The following is a 14,478-nucleotide window of genomic DNA, read 5'->3' on the forward strand; positions in this document are numbered from 1 at the left end:
TTATTTCCATTTTTTTCGGGATACCCAAGGTTCACAAAAATGTGGTTGCACCACCTTTCAGACCAATAGTAGCAGCCAGTGGTTCTAAAACACATCCACTGGCAGTGTTTGTGGATTCATCTGTACAGCATATTTTGGGTAAAATACAACATCTGGTGAAGGATTCTTGGAAATTTTTAGGACTTTTGAAACATGATTTATGGAAGAAAGATCTGATTTTCTTGACAATAGATGTCAAAGATCTCTTCACTGTTATACCTAAAGAAGAGGGTACTGCCCTTTTTGGAGAGACTTTGGTTAGATTTTCAGACCTTTCACATGAGAAAATAACCTTGGTATGTGAAATAATGAATTTGATTTTAGAAAATAATTTTCTCTTTTTTGAGGGGGAGTATTACCAACAAATCAAGGGTGTTGCGATGGGGGCAGCCTGCTCCCCTGTGTACGCCAACCTTGTCTTTCTGGAGTGGGAAACAAACTATGTAGTACATAGCCCCTTTTAGCACAGAATTAGAAGTTATTCAAAATTTTTGGATGACATCTTTATTCTGTGGGATGGACCAGTTGATGAAATACAGGAATTTATTCAATAATTAAACAATACTACTAATTTTTTAAAATTTACTTTCAAGTTTGACAGAAAGGGTATTAATTATTTGGATACTTTTATTTTGTATGATGTACAAGGATTTAGATCTACTATTTATTGTAAAGATACTTTTTGTAATGCATACCTGCATTTTAATAGTAACCACCCACTTTCACAAAAAAGAAGTATTAAGTGTCAGGCTGTAAGAATAGCTCGTATGACACATTTTGAAGATGTTAAAATAGAGTTTGAAAAAATTTCCCATATGTTTCAGTAGAGAGGTTATCCTAAAGTATTGATCATTAGAGTGTTAGGTGAAGTGTATAATAAATGGGGAAGTGTATATAAGCCCCTGTTGGGTGTGGGATTAAGTACAGAGAATAATATGATGTCTACACAGAATAAGAATGGTCCATATGAAAAATCTTGTGTATTACAGTATAACCATCTTTCCACTGACATCAAGAGGGCTATCCACACTAATTGGAATATCTTTAGGACAAATCATGATATTCTGAATAAAGTGGGTGGAACACCAAGATTTGTTAACAGTACAGGAGCTAATTTAAAAAAAATTGCTTGAATGTAAGATTGACCCGATGCAGTGGTCATTTCTGGGTACAAGGTCCTGTGGTGCATATAGTCAGTGTGCATATATTAATAAGGATAGAGAGTTTACTTTGAATAACAAATTGTACAGTCAGGTTATATTTCAGAAAGGCAACTGCTTAATAAATAGGATGGTTTATCTAGCTATATGCGTAACATGTTCACATTTTTATGTAGTCAAAACGGAACACCTCTTAAAAATAGGATTTATGAACATCTCAATGATATAAAGAACAAAAAGTTTAATAATGCATTGTATAAACATTCACAGGTTTGCCATGGTTTCAACAAGTTTTTATTCTATATATTGGATGTGGTTAGGCTGGATCCGAGAAGGGGCAATTAGAAAAATAGACTTAGAAAGAAACTGAATGGCAGTTTAAATTAGCTGCCATGTTCCTCCCAGGTCTTAATGATTCAATTTCCATTGCACCTATTTTATATGAAAGAACAAATGATATATAATGATATTTTAATATTTCAATATTGAATTATTTATGTATATACTTAATAGTTAGGTTTGTGCTTTCTGAATGCTTTCTATTATTTTTAAATCTTGGCTGCTTTAAACATTAGCATGGTTAATTTATAATTGGAAAATTAGCGTTATAGGTTCATAGAGTAGTACTAGGCTAACTGCCCTTTGGGGCCACTTCAAGTCTAGCCAGTTACCCCATGTAAGAATCAAACCCCGCACCTTGTGTCTTTAAGGTAAACACCTTAACCATTATGTCATCCTCCCATGATTGGTGTATTACTAATTGCCTATAGTATTTAAATGTTTTAGTTCAATTGAGCGTGTATTCTGATGAAGTCACTTCATTGTGAGACGAAAGCGCTAAATACTATGTGTGTTTAATAAAGAATACTCTTGGAGCTGTTGGAGTGGTTTCCTGGAACCTACTGTTTATTTGTTTTATAGTTTTTTGTCAGTTCCAGCCTTTACATCAGTAACTAAGGAAATTATTCTGTTGAGCTGGGACACAGGATCTTTGAACTGCCTAGACATAGTAAGGCTTCATTAAGTTTAATTCTGTTGGCTGCCATTTAAGCATTTACTAGAAGATGGAAATCAAAGTTTAAACCAACTGTAATTTGAACTATTGAATACTATAAAAGAGATAAAAGAACTGGAAGAGGGATCCTTAGGAAAGTGAAGGAGCACATTACATAGTAAATAAATGGAAATTGTGGGAACAAAACATGCAGAATAATATTCAGGAGGAGGAGTGAAGATTAAGGAAAGGCAGGAACTGAACATATTATGTAATGTTGACAATAGTTATAAAGAACAAAAGAAAAGATATGTGACGTATGGTGTAAGTACAAGGAAAATATTAATATGGTTAGTTTTCTTTTCTGTCAATGTATGTTTATCTATGTCTTAAGGGTGGTTACTATGGTATCAGCCCATGAGCCATTTCTTTTTTTTTTCAATAATAAATCTTTATTATTTTCAGTTGTTAATACAATAATACACTACACAAAATAAAATACAGCAATATCAAAAGTAAACCTATAATCACACTACTACACTATATATATATTATCTACATGAATGCTTCCAAAAGATAACTAAAATCTTTATACATTAAGATAAAATTCTTGACAAGGTATTAAAAGATCTAGTATCAGTATACAGGTTATTGATAACGTTTCCAACTTTAATATGTACACCCAGAGGAACAATATAATTTAATCATTATGCCAATACAATATTAAAGATTTTCTCCCAAATTTTTGGATTATTTATGTTTTTCTTGTGATCCTTAATTAATAATTTATGTGCTAAAATATGTTTTATTGCTACACTTTTAAAATTTTCCCATGAAGTCTGCACTGGATTCAACCAGTTTGTAGCTATGTATAACTTCATTAATAAAAAAATATTGTAAGTATTATCAGTTGGGATTTATCCAAATCGTTCGGCGGGATATGTAGAATCATAAATTCCCAGGAAAGTGTAGATTGTTGATAACCCATTTTTTGTAATTGAATTTTTAAAGAATTCCAAAGTTTAAATATACATTTACAGCTCCAGAACATGTGTAAAAGATCCGCCGTTTGATCAGTGCAATATGGACATTTAGGTGAATTTTTAGAGTCAAATTTATGTATTCTAAGACGAGTATAATAGGCATTATTAAAAATCATCAGTTGCGTAAATAACAATTTTTTGGAGAGATACTGCTTTTAAGGTTAGGTTAATAGCTTTTAATATTTTATTGTCCTCAATCAATGGTATTTTCTCCTTCCAGTAATTTGCGAAGAGTATTTGATTCTTGTATTTCAATTCTTTTATTAAGTTGTATGTAGATGTTATATATTTAAAATCTTGCATCAGAGTTTGCCATAAACTTAAACATTTGGTCAAATCTTCTTCTTTAATTCCAAAGTCATTAAAATAATTTATGGAAAGATCCTTTAATTGTCGAATTATAATTAAATAAGATTTAGGAAGGTTCATCTCTTTTAATATATCATGTACTGATATACCAATATAAGGGTATAGATCCAGTAAAGTTCCATGAGCCATTTCAAGCCTAGCCAAGCTTACCCCAAATTTACCTAAATATTACTGATGTGTCAATACCCTAAGGAATTTTACTATTGTGATATAGGGTTGTACACATCAGGTGTTCACAGGCTGTCCCTCCATTAGGGACATTTATTTATTTATTTAACATTTGTTTACTGGGAAAGCCCAACTGGGTCAGGAACCCATTTTCAGCAGAGGCCCAGGGAGAAAAGCTCTAAATGATACATGAAAGTTAAGACAATTTACATGAACAAGATAAAAACAAGTATTAAAGCACATATTAATAATAAGTGAATACTAAAGTACAGAGAGGTAGATGCAACAATAAATACAAATAAGTACAGAGAGGTAGATAAAATAATAAAACGTACTAAATTAAAGTAAAGTGGTGGATTGCAAACAAATGAGGATCAGAACATTAGATGCAAGTAGACGCTTAGAAGGATGGGAAAGTTAAGGGTGTAGAAATATGGAAAGTCTGTTAGTCCAATATGCTAGTGGTTAGTAGGTGAAATTCCTGTTTTAGGGATAGAAAGGAAAACCCCTAGAGAGTGAATGGTATTTACCTGTTAGGGAAAGAGCAGGGGCAGATCTGATGACATAGAAACTGTTTTTTTATGGTGTGTTTGAAGTTGTTAAAGCTCTCAGTGGTAGCAATGTCTTTTGGCAGAGAGTTCCAGAGCTTGGTGGTGACATGAGAGTATAGGCACTGTCCAGTTCTTTTGTTTGGAATGTAGACTGTTAGGTATTGTTTGTTTTCAGAGTGGAGGGTTCTTGTAGGTATGAAGCCTTTTAGGACAGATTTGAGGGGCAACTATCAGGTGTATATATCATCTTTATGTGCAGAAGAAAGCTGCACTAGGCTTAGGTGTTATGTGAGTTCGAGCCAATTTAGTTCTTTCAGAGCTAGGCGGTGGTGGGAACAGTAGGAGTAACCTGTGGCGAATTTGTCAACTTTATGTTAGCAGGATTGTTTTTAGAGAAGATTGTAAATTTGTGTATAAGGGGGCTGTGTATAAGAGTGAGGGAAGCAAATAGATGTTGGTAAAGGTTTTTCTGGTGGAGCTATCCAATAAAATATTTTGTCTGTAGAGTATTCCTAGTTTGCTGTGTGTTTTTTAATGCTATTGCAGATGTGGTATTTGAAAATTAGTTTGTTATCTTTGGTTACACCTAGAAGCTGTGGGAACTGTTTCAATTTCTGTGTTATCCTGTAAGAATATTTTAAAGTCAGATGAGATTGGTTTTGTCAAGAAAAGCAGGAGTTTTGTTAGGATTTAAAAGTAGCTGGGCTTCTCTTAGCCATGTTTCTATTGAGGTGAAGGTGGCTTGGATGAGTTGCTGGAGTTGTTGTATGCTACTGGAGGAGGAAATTATGGTAGTGTCATCTGCATATTGGATAATGGAGCTAAGCTGTGTTGAGGTATGAAAGTTATTGGTGAAAACATTGAAAAGTAAGGGTCCAAATATGGATCCTTGTGGTACCCCGGTTATGTTGGTTGATAATGGGTTGATTTATTTTGCCATTTGACACACTGTTGGTGGTTGGACAGGTAGCTTGTAAACCACTGGAAGGATGACGGGGTGCAGCCTATAATGGATAGCTGATAAAGACGTTTGTTGTGGGACACTGTGTCAAATGCCTTTGATAGGTCTAGTAGTAAGACAGAAGTGATATTGCCAGAATCAATGGATTTGGACACAGTGTCCATGAAAGAGATTATTGGCAGTGGTGGTGCTGTGTGATGGACGAAAACCATGTTGGGTAGGGGTAATTAGTTTGTTTTGGATGAGGTGGTACAACAGTTTCTTATGTATGCATTTTTCCCGAAGTTTGGAAAGAGAAGAGAGGATGGAGATTAGTCGATAACTGGACTTTTTCCAGAGGTTGGGGACAATGGACTCTGCTACAGAGTGATTTATAAGGATACTGACAGGATATGCTATGGCTTCTGCAGCAAGTTTTAAGTACTCAGGGGAGGTTGTCAGAGGAGAGGGAGCATGGTTTTAGTTTTTGAAATAGTTTTTGAATGAGAGAGGTAGGGACAGGTTTAAGAGAAAAGGGGACAGAAGATGTAGTACTGGCTTGCTGGAAATGTGAAGGGCTTTTTTTTTGGTTTGTGCAGGAGTCTTGAGATAAGAGTAGAGGGAAAGCAGAGATGGGGCTTGATGTAGTTGTAGAGGTGGGATTTGTTAACAGTTTGCCGATGCTGTTTATAAAGTAAGAGTTAAACAGGTTTGCTACCTCTGAGTAGGTTTTGTCAGGGTATGGTGATGGAGTTTGTTTAGAGCCCGGGGTAAGCAGGTTTGAGATGTGTTTCTAAATTGTTTTAGCTTGTTTTTGTGGTTTGCCAATTGATTGGAAAAGTGTTTTTTTTTTTTTATCTAAGTTCAGTAGTTTTTTTTTGCTTTATTTCATAGCTGTTTATATTTGATCCGGTTGTCATCAGATTGCGCCATTCATTCCATGCTTTATCTCTATCTTGTAGAAGTTGTTGGGTATTTTTTGTTAGACATGGAGCATGGGTAGTTTTTACTATGTTGGTGTGGAGGGGGGCTAGGCTGTCAAGGGTGTTTAGTCAAAGTCAAAGTAAACTTTATTGTCATACTGATCAACACAGAGGAAAAAGTGTGCATCACTGCACAAAATTTCGATACTCAAGCTTGTAATATAAGAATTGTACTTTACGGAAGGAAGATAGATTAAATTAATAATAATTTAAAACTACTAAAAATAGAAATCAAAATAAGATACCAAAAATAAATACAGAAAAAAATTGAAAGCTTTTTACAGCAGAAACAAATACAACAACAGGAACAGACGTAGTAGAAATATAAGGATATATAACAAACAATACTATAAATAAATAAGGAGGCACACATGTAAAAAACTTACCCACCACCAGTATATGCCATAAACTTACAGTTTACAGTTTTCATAGTGCAGATAGAGACATGTAAAGTGAGCTATGTAGAGACTTATGTAAATAACAATGACATATTGCACATAAATAATGTTTCATCCATTTAGTGGGTTAGTCTATGGGTTTGTTGTTCAGCAGTCTGATAGCATGTGGGAAGAAGCTGCTATGGAATATGGATATCCTGCATCTAATGCTTCTATAGCGCTTCCTTGCTGGGATGAGTTTGAACAGTCCATTAGCCGGATGGTGTATATCCCTCAATAGTTTTTGAACTCTACCCTAGCATCTGGTTGAATATATATGTCCTGTAGGGATTGAAGGTTGAAGCCAATGATTTTTGTGGCCTGTGTAATGATCGTATCCAGTGCCTTCTGATCAGCTTGAGAGCAATTTCCATACCAGACAATGATTTGTTTGCCAGTACGCTCTCAATCATGGCTCTGTAGAAGGCAAGTAGGACCGGGGAGGGGGGGGTTAGCTCTGCATAGACTCCTAATGAAGTGGAGACATTGTCGGGCTTTCTTTATAAGGTAGGAAGTGTTTGTGGCCCAACTTAGGTCTTGATAGATATGTATCTCTAGGAATTTGGTGCTATTTACTCTCTCCACAGCAGCACCACTGATGATGACAGGGGTGTGTGGCTTATTTTCCTTCCTAAAATCAATGATGATTTCCTTGGTTTAGTGCTAAGTTGTTGTTAGTGCACCAATGTATGAGGTGGTTCACTTCCTCCCTGTAGGCCCCCTCATCTTCCTTCCTGATAAGGCTGATTACTGTGGTGTCATCTGCAAATTGATGATTCCGTTTGACTGATGCGTAGCTGTGCAGTCATGTTTTAGAATTGTGAAAAGAAGTGGACTGAGTACCCAACCTTGTGGGACCCCGGTGTTTAGGGTGATGCTGTTTGAGTGATGTTTTCCAGCTCAAACTGTTTTTGGCCTGTCATTCAGGAAGCCAAGGATCCAGTTGCATATTTTGTTTTCTATGCCTAGGTTACTCAGATTAGACAGCAGTTGCTGTGGAATTGCCATATTGAAGGCAGAGCTGAAGTCTATGAACAGCATGCATGCGTAACAGTCCTTATTTTCCAGGTGGTCCAAGGTGTGATGAAGTGTTAAGGCTATGGCAAACACAGTAGAACAATTTGGCCTGTGTGCAAATTGAAATTGACCAAATGTAGCAGGTAGGCAGGATGTTATGTGATCCTTGACCATTTTTTCGAAACACTTCATCACTACTGAGGTAAGTGCAACTGGCTGGTAATCATTTAATGCGAGAGATGGCTTGTTGGGCAGAGGGATGATGTTGGTGGTCTTGAAGCATTTGGGCACTTTTTCCTGACAGAGAGATATATTGAAAATGTCTGTGAAGACTGGTGCCAGCTGATCATATTGTTGAAGTATTCAAGGGCATCTTCTAGTGGTAGTATTTTAAGTGGGTTCCAGTTAGTGTGTTTTAGGATTTTGTTAAACTTTTGCTGGTCAAAGTTTCTAATATTTCTGGTAGTTTTTGTATGTGTGGGTTCTTGTAGTTTGTGGTGTGGATCTATATATGAGTATGGGAAGGTGGTCACTAAGAGTATTGGGTTGAGTGTGGGGAGTAGAATATTTGTCTGTATTAGAAACAAGTATTCAGTCAAGAGTTCCACCTAGGGTATTGCTGTTATGCATATAGGTGGCACTGGTAACGAGCTGGGTATAACCATAGAGGTTTATGCTATCAGTAGGGGAGTCAATCATCAGTACCTGCCAGTTAATGTTGATATCTCCCATAATTATAGTCTCATTACTGATGTTTTCAAATATCCAAGAGAGGATATCTTCCAGGTTGTTTTCCCCAGGGGGTATAAATATATATATATATATATATATATATATATATATATATATATATATATATACCAACAATGCATATTTTCTTGTTAATTTGTAGGGTTCTGATTAAGATTTCAGCATTGTTAAAGTTGGTATTTCTTTAGGGAAAGGTGAGATTGTGATGACGTTGGGATAGATTAAGGCTATCCCACCACCTTTTTTGTTGGATTTGTCTTTTCTGAGTATATTATAGCCTGGAGGTGTTATTTCAGTAGCATGGATATGGGGTTTAGCCAAGCTTTGGTGATTACTAGGATATCTGGGATGTATTGACTTAACTAAGCATGAAATTCTGTAGTTTTGTTACAAATACTATGTGTGTTTAGGTTTGCTAGAAGAATATTTTTAGTGTTTAGGATTTTAGCAGAGGAATTTGTAGTTGGGGGCCCTAGGTTGGGGTGGATGTCCCCACACAGAGATAGAGTGTGTTGTTTGGAGAGGTAATATTTGAGGTATTGGGTAGATTTATTGTTGCGGACTATTATGTAGAAGGTAGGTTTACTAATGATTGTGTCTGGAAGGATTTTTTAGTTTTGAGAGATACATAAAGTGATATTGAATTAGGCTGGCTGATATGTTACTAAAGCGTTTTGAGGTGTCAGGATGTAGAGGAAGAGCAGAGTGTGTAATTGTTGCAGAGGTTGGGGAATGGTTTGGGGTGGTGATGTAGATTATGAGACTGATAGAAGCAGGTTAGGGAGATGGTATCACAGTTTTAGTGGCATGGTGTTGTTTGAGTTCTAGAAGGTAGGGGTAGTGGACTGGGTGGTCGAGTGCAGATTGTGAAGCTTTAAGGTGGAGCTAGTGTAGTAATTGGTGGGGTTGTGGTGTTGATTGGATGTATGGAGGCAGGAGTGTTTGTAAGTGGACAACAGGCTTTAGGGGGTGGAGTAATTGTGGGTATTAATCGAGGGAAAGCAGGGGTGGGTGGGAATGGGGGTAGGATAGGGGAGTGGAGTGAGCCCAAGCGAAGTTGAATGGAGTGTGTTGAGCAGAGGTAAGCAGAGTCCAGAAACACTCAGTAAAACTCTTTAACAGAAAAAGACTTTGCACATTTAATAGTAAGAGAGGATTTTTATTGTGTAGTACTATCAGGTAAGAAATGTCTTACATCAGGCTTAGTCCAGCATTTAATAGACATAAGTTTGTTGAAACTAACAGAGAGTCTTAAGATTCTTAAGATTAAGAAATGGGAGGGGGTTCTTTACTGCCGAGCTACGTTACAGCATACCGACTTGCTAGAGAGTAGATAATGCCTTAAATAAGTATATTTTAAAACATAAAAGTAAGCCAACATACTTTGCAGATTAAAATGAGAGACACTGCGAGGTGAGAGATAGCAGAGCTGTATGTTGAGCGATTTTTGTTGCAACTAGTTATTCAGTGTGTAGGGCTTTAAACAGTACACTGGCACTATGGAGAAGAAAAGACATAAAGCTTGGCTAATAGCTGAGGAGAGAAAAAAAATAAAAATAAGAATTTTTAGCAGTTATGCTGTTTAGCACATGAAATATAGATGGAGGTATTTTGGAGAGGACAGAAAGAAAACCTCAAACAATAAAAAATCAAACTGTTGAGACTTCCACATTAGCATTCACTCTAGCACAGTAGACAAAGATGCCAAGCCAAGAGGAAATATTAAATTTCTCATTCACTGTCCTAAGTTACATTTAAACAAGTTTAGGGATGAACTTTGTTTCACATGGATGGGAAGCATGTTCCAGAGAAGGGATAATTTTTGAGAGGCATACCAATATACATACACATTTCAATCACAGAAGATTTATCTTTATTTTTACTGGATATCGCACCATATTCAACAAATGAAACATAGCAGACTGATAGAACTAAAAAATGTTTAATTTGCAATGCAGAAAGCCTGAATTTGACAGACTTACTGGTCTAATTGCTAAAGAAATGTTCCAGATTATTGCTATGACTGAATCATGATACTCAACTTATCATTTAAATGACTTCATCAAATATGAATGCCTATGAGTAAATTTTAATGGTGGAGAAGTGACTTTATGGGGCCACAAAAAATTGCCTTCATGTTTTGTAAAACTTGCAACACTTTATGAAACAATTATCAAAATCTTGGATCCTGTCATAATAATAGCATTTTCATAGTTTTAAGCTATCACACTCTAAGTATGTCCAGTATGGAGATTTGGGATTACTTGATAAATTTAGCAAATTGCTTTGTGAATAAGAAAATATTTTCCTATTGGGTGACTTTAATTACCCTGGGATAAATTGGAACTCAGTGTCATCTAACTCATGTTTTGAGAAAGAATTTGCTAATGTTATTTCTTTTTATGCAGAGACACAGTTGGTTACTAATAATATGTGAGGTAATAATATTTTAGATCTAATTGCAACTAAAATTCCAAATAAAATACAGGATTTAAGAATAGCATGTCCTCTGGGTTGTTTTGCCCATAATATAATTACGTTTCAGATGGAGCTAAATAAAAGCAGACTCTTTCATTATAAAAGTTATGTGATTTATAGGTTCATAGGTTCATAGGTTGGTACTGGGCTATTTGCCCGAAGGCATATATTAGCCCAGCCACGTTGTGCGGTATTCACCGCCCCTTAAGTAGTTCCCTAGACCCTTGTACTAGCAGCTAGTACCCTTGGCCCTTATCTAGTAGTGATGTTGGTGTGATCCCCGGTGTTAACTTTCTGTTACCCATCCACTCATCAAGGTTCCTCTTGAAGAGTGATAGTGAGGGGCTCTGTCTTATGTAGCTCGGGACCCTGTTCCATAGTAAGGGAAGTCTCTGCGAAGGGAATCTGTCCCTCCAGCATGTTCTATTCATTGTTGTGTTGAGGTTTATATCCCTAGAGCGTGTAGCTCGAGTAGATTTGGTTTTGCTAAGATGGAGCATGTTCAACAATTCTGGGTTGGACATGGCTCTGTACGTTAGACAGAGATCACCTCTGAGAAAGCGGTATGCAACAGTGAACAGTCTTAGCTTTTTCAATCGTGCTGCATAGGTCAACTGTTTGAGGCCAGTAATCCTCTTGGTTAGGTACCTTTGTGGTCTCTCCAGCTGCTGGAGATGTCTAGCCAGGTACATTCCAATTAGTGCATTGTACTCAATAATGGGTCTGATGTGGGAAGAGTAGAGGGGCACCATTACATCCTTAGATCTTGATGCAAACCCTTTTGTGATCAGATGGGTCACATAGAAGGATTTTCTAACCACTTTGGCAACATGGTTATCAAAGGAAAGCTAACTATCTACTTGGGTCCCTAGATCCCTTATTTCTTCTTCAGATTTCAGGAGATTACCTCCTATGTTGTAGTTTGCGGGTACTCTGTTTTTTCCAAAGGGGATTACTACGCATTTTTTTGCATTTAGCTTGAGACCATGGCTTTGACACCATGCATCAGTCTCATTTAGGCCCTTCTGGAGGATCTCCATGTCGGCCGGAGACTCTATTATAGCACCCAGTTTTCAGTCGTCCGAAAACTTAGTCAGCCGCAGCCCTTCCGTGCTTGCCTGTACTTCTGAGAAGTATATGCCAAACAGAAGGGGCCCCATGACAGAGCCCTGAGGCACACCACTTGTTACTGGTCTGGATTCGGACATAGATCCCGCTACTCTTACTTTATGGGATCTGTCTGAGAGCCAGTTTGCGATCCATCTTGTGACATAAGGGTTTATGCGCAGGCTGGTGAGCTTATCAATAATACCTGAATGGGGAATGGTGTCAAATGCTTTAGCAAGGTCAAGGTAGGCCGTGTGTACCTCCTTTCCCTTATCTATAGCCTGAGTAACTGTCTCAAAGAAATCCATCAGGTTCAGGAGGCATGATCTGCCCTTGACGAAGCCGAACTATGTGGGGTCCAGTGACTGGAAGTTCCCAATCTCTCCATTTATGAGTTCCATAATGATCCGCTCCATAGCCTTACAGATCAGACTGGTCAGGCTTATTGGTCGGTAGTTCCCAGGGTCAGTTGTGGCCCCACCCTTGTGTAGCGGTACCACCATTGCCATGCGCCATTCTATGGGCACATATCCTGTGGAGAGGCTGAGACTGAACAGGGTATTAAGATGCGGGGTTAATTCCTTTTGGAGCTCGCGTATGACACAGCCTGGGACACCATCTGGTCCCATGGAGGCAGTGTTTTTAGCTTTAGATAGAGCCTTGTTAACCAACGTATCAGTAATAATTGGACTTACACAATCCCCTAGAATGGTAATAGGCCCTGTAAGTGGTGGTGGGAGGGGGGGAATTTGCACTGAACCTGTCAGCCAAGATGTTGGCAATGTCAGAAGGGTCAGTGTATTTTGTTCCATTTTGTACTAGCTCAGAACAGACCTGAGCGTTGCCATTTAGGTTTTTGACGTAGCCATAGAAGGCCATATGGTTATCCTTGGCATCCTTGGCAACTTTTTTTTCAAAATTAGCTTTAGTTGACTTCATGAGGGCCCTCAGTTTCTTACTAATGCTGATCAGGGATGATTTTTCTACTTGAGATTTGGCCTTTTTTTGTATAAGTCTCCTCCTTTTATTGTAAAGTTTGCTTATGGCCGGGGTCCACCAGACTGGTTTCTTCTTGCTTGAGGAAGGAGTCTTGGCTTTATTTGGGATAGCACGATCCATGCAATCCTGAAGATGCATATAGAGTGCCTTGGTGTAGGATTCCGCATCCTGGATATCATTATCCTTCTGCAAGGAAGTAGTGAAGCTTTCTACTTCAGATGCAAGTAGTTTGAAGTTTGCTTTGGAAAGGTTTTTGACTATGGTTTCTTTGATTGGGGGAGGTGGAGGAGTGAGGATGTCCAGGGTTATCAGTTTGTGGTCGGATCTGACCAAGGAGGGGGTGATAACGGGTGTGGTACAATGGGCGCCCATATTTGTGATGATTAAATCCAGTATGTTATCCCCTCTAGTGGGGAACATACTAGTTGTTCAAGGGCATTTGAATTTATAAATTCTATGAATCGCTGAGCATAGGAGTTGGAACATTGGTAGTTCACCCAGTCTGTACCAGGGTAGTTGAAATCACCTAAGATTATGGATGTTGGGTAGGACCTTTATATTTTCCAATGTCTCAAGGAATGCAGAGTGAGCATCTTGGGACATGGTGGGCGATCTATAACCGGCTACGACTTGAAATGTGGTTTTGCCTGCTGATAGTTGCGCATGGATGATCTCTGGGGCATCATGCTGCGCTACTAACCTGGAGATATGGGTATCCTTGATGAATATGGATACACCTCCGCCCTTTGTACTGTGATCTGGTAACTGAGGCCAGAAGGTATGATATGAATTGTAACCTGGCAGTGCTGGGGTGCTCTCTTGAGCCTTGAACCAGGTTTCCGTCACTGCACAAACATTGATTTTCTCCATGCTGAGGAGAGCCTCGAGTGTGTGCATTTTGAGGTTGAGACTTCTGGCGTTGAGTAGCATTACCCTTAGTTTTTGGTTACCTGTGGTGGTTACGGTGGTTGGTTTGTCCTTTGAGCCTTGCCTAAAAAAGGCACTATGGGGATGGCAAGAACCTTGGCCAGTATTCAGAAACCTAGGGGTGACAGGTGCAACCCATCTCTGGCAAAACAGTGAGGCTTGTCTATCATGTCATCCCAGGCAGACAGACACTGGATCCCCTTAGAATTACACCAGAAGCTTAGCCAATTGTTGAAATTGATCATTTTGTCTTTGTATTGTGGTATCTAGGTGAAGGTAGTATGCTACTCAAGGTCAGGGTCATACTAGCTTGGGCTACATGATCAGAGAGCTCCTCAATGTCTCTTTTCATGTAGTCCAGGGAGGTACGTCTTAGATCATTCACACCAACATGTACAATGACAGCGTTGTACTTGTACTTATTCTGGAGTGACCTAAGTGCCTGTGTTATGTGGCGGATCCGAGCACCTGACAGGCAGCTGACAGTAATCTTCTTCTTGTTCAGCCTGGTGAGTG

The 14,478-nt window shown here is 38.2% G+C and overlaps 1 pseudogene; it reads left to right on the forward strand.

Annotated features, from left to right (window-relative positions):
• The window catches only part of LOC122794862, a 146,592-nt pseudogene that overhangs the window by 120,121 nt on the left and 11,993 nt on the right, over positions 1-14,478 (forward strand).

The sequence above is a fragment of the Protopterus annectens genome, chromosome 2.part1 (assembly GCF_019279795.1).
Source record: "Protopterus annectens isolate FY-2018-M chromosome 2.part1, PAN1.0, whole genome shotgun sequence".
Classification (NCBI taxonomy): domain Eukaryota; kingdom Metazoa; phylum Chordata; order Ceratodontiformes; family Protopteridae; genus Protopterus; species Protopterus annectens.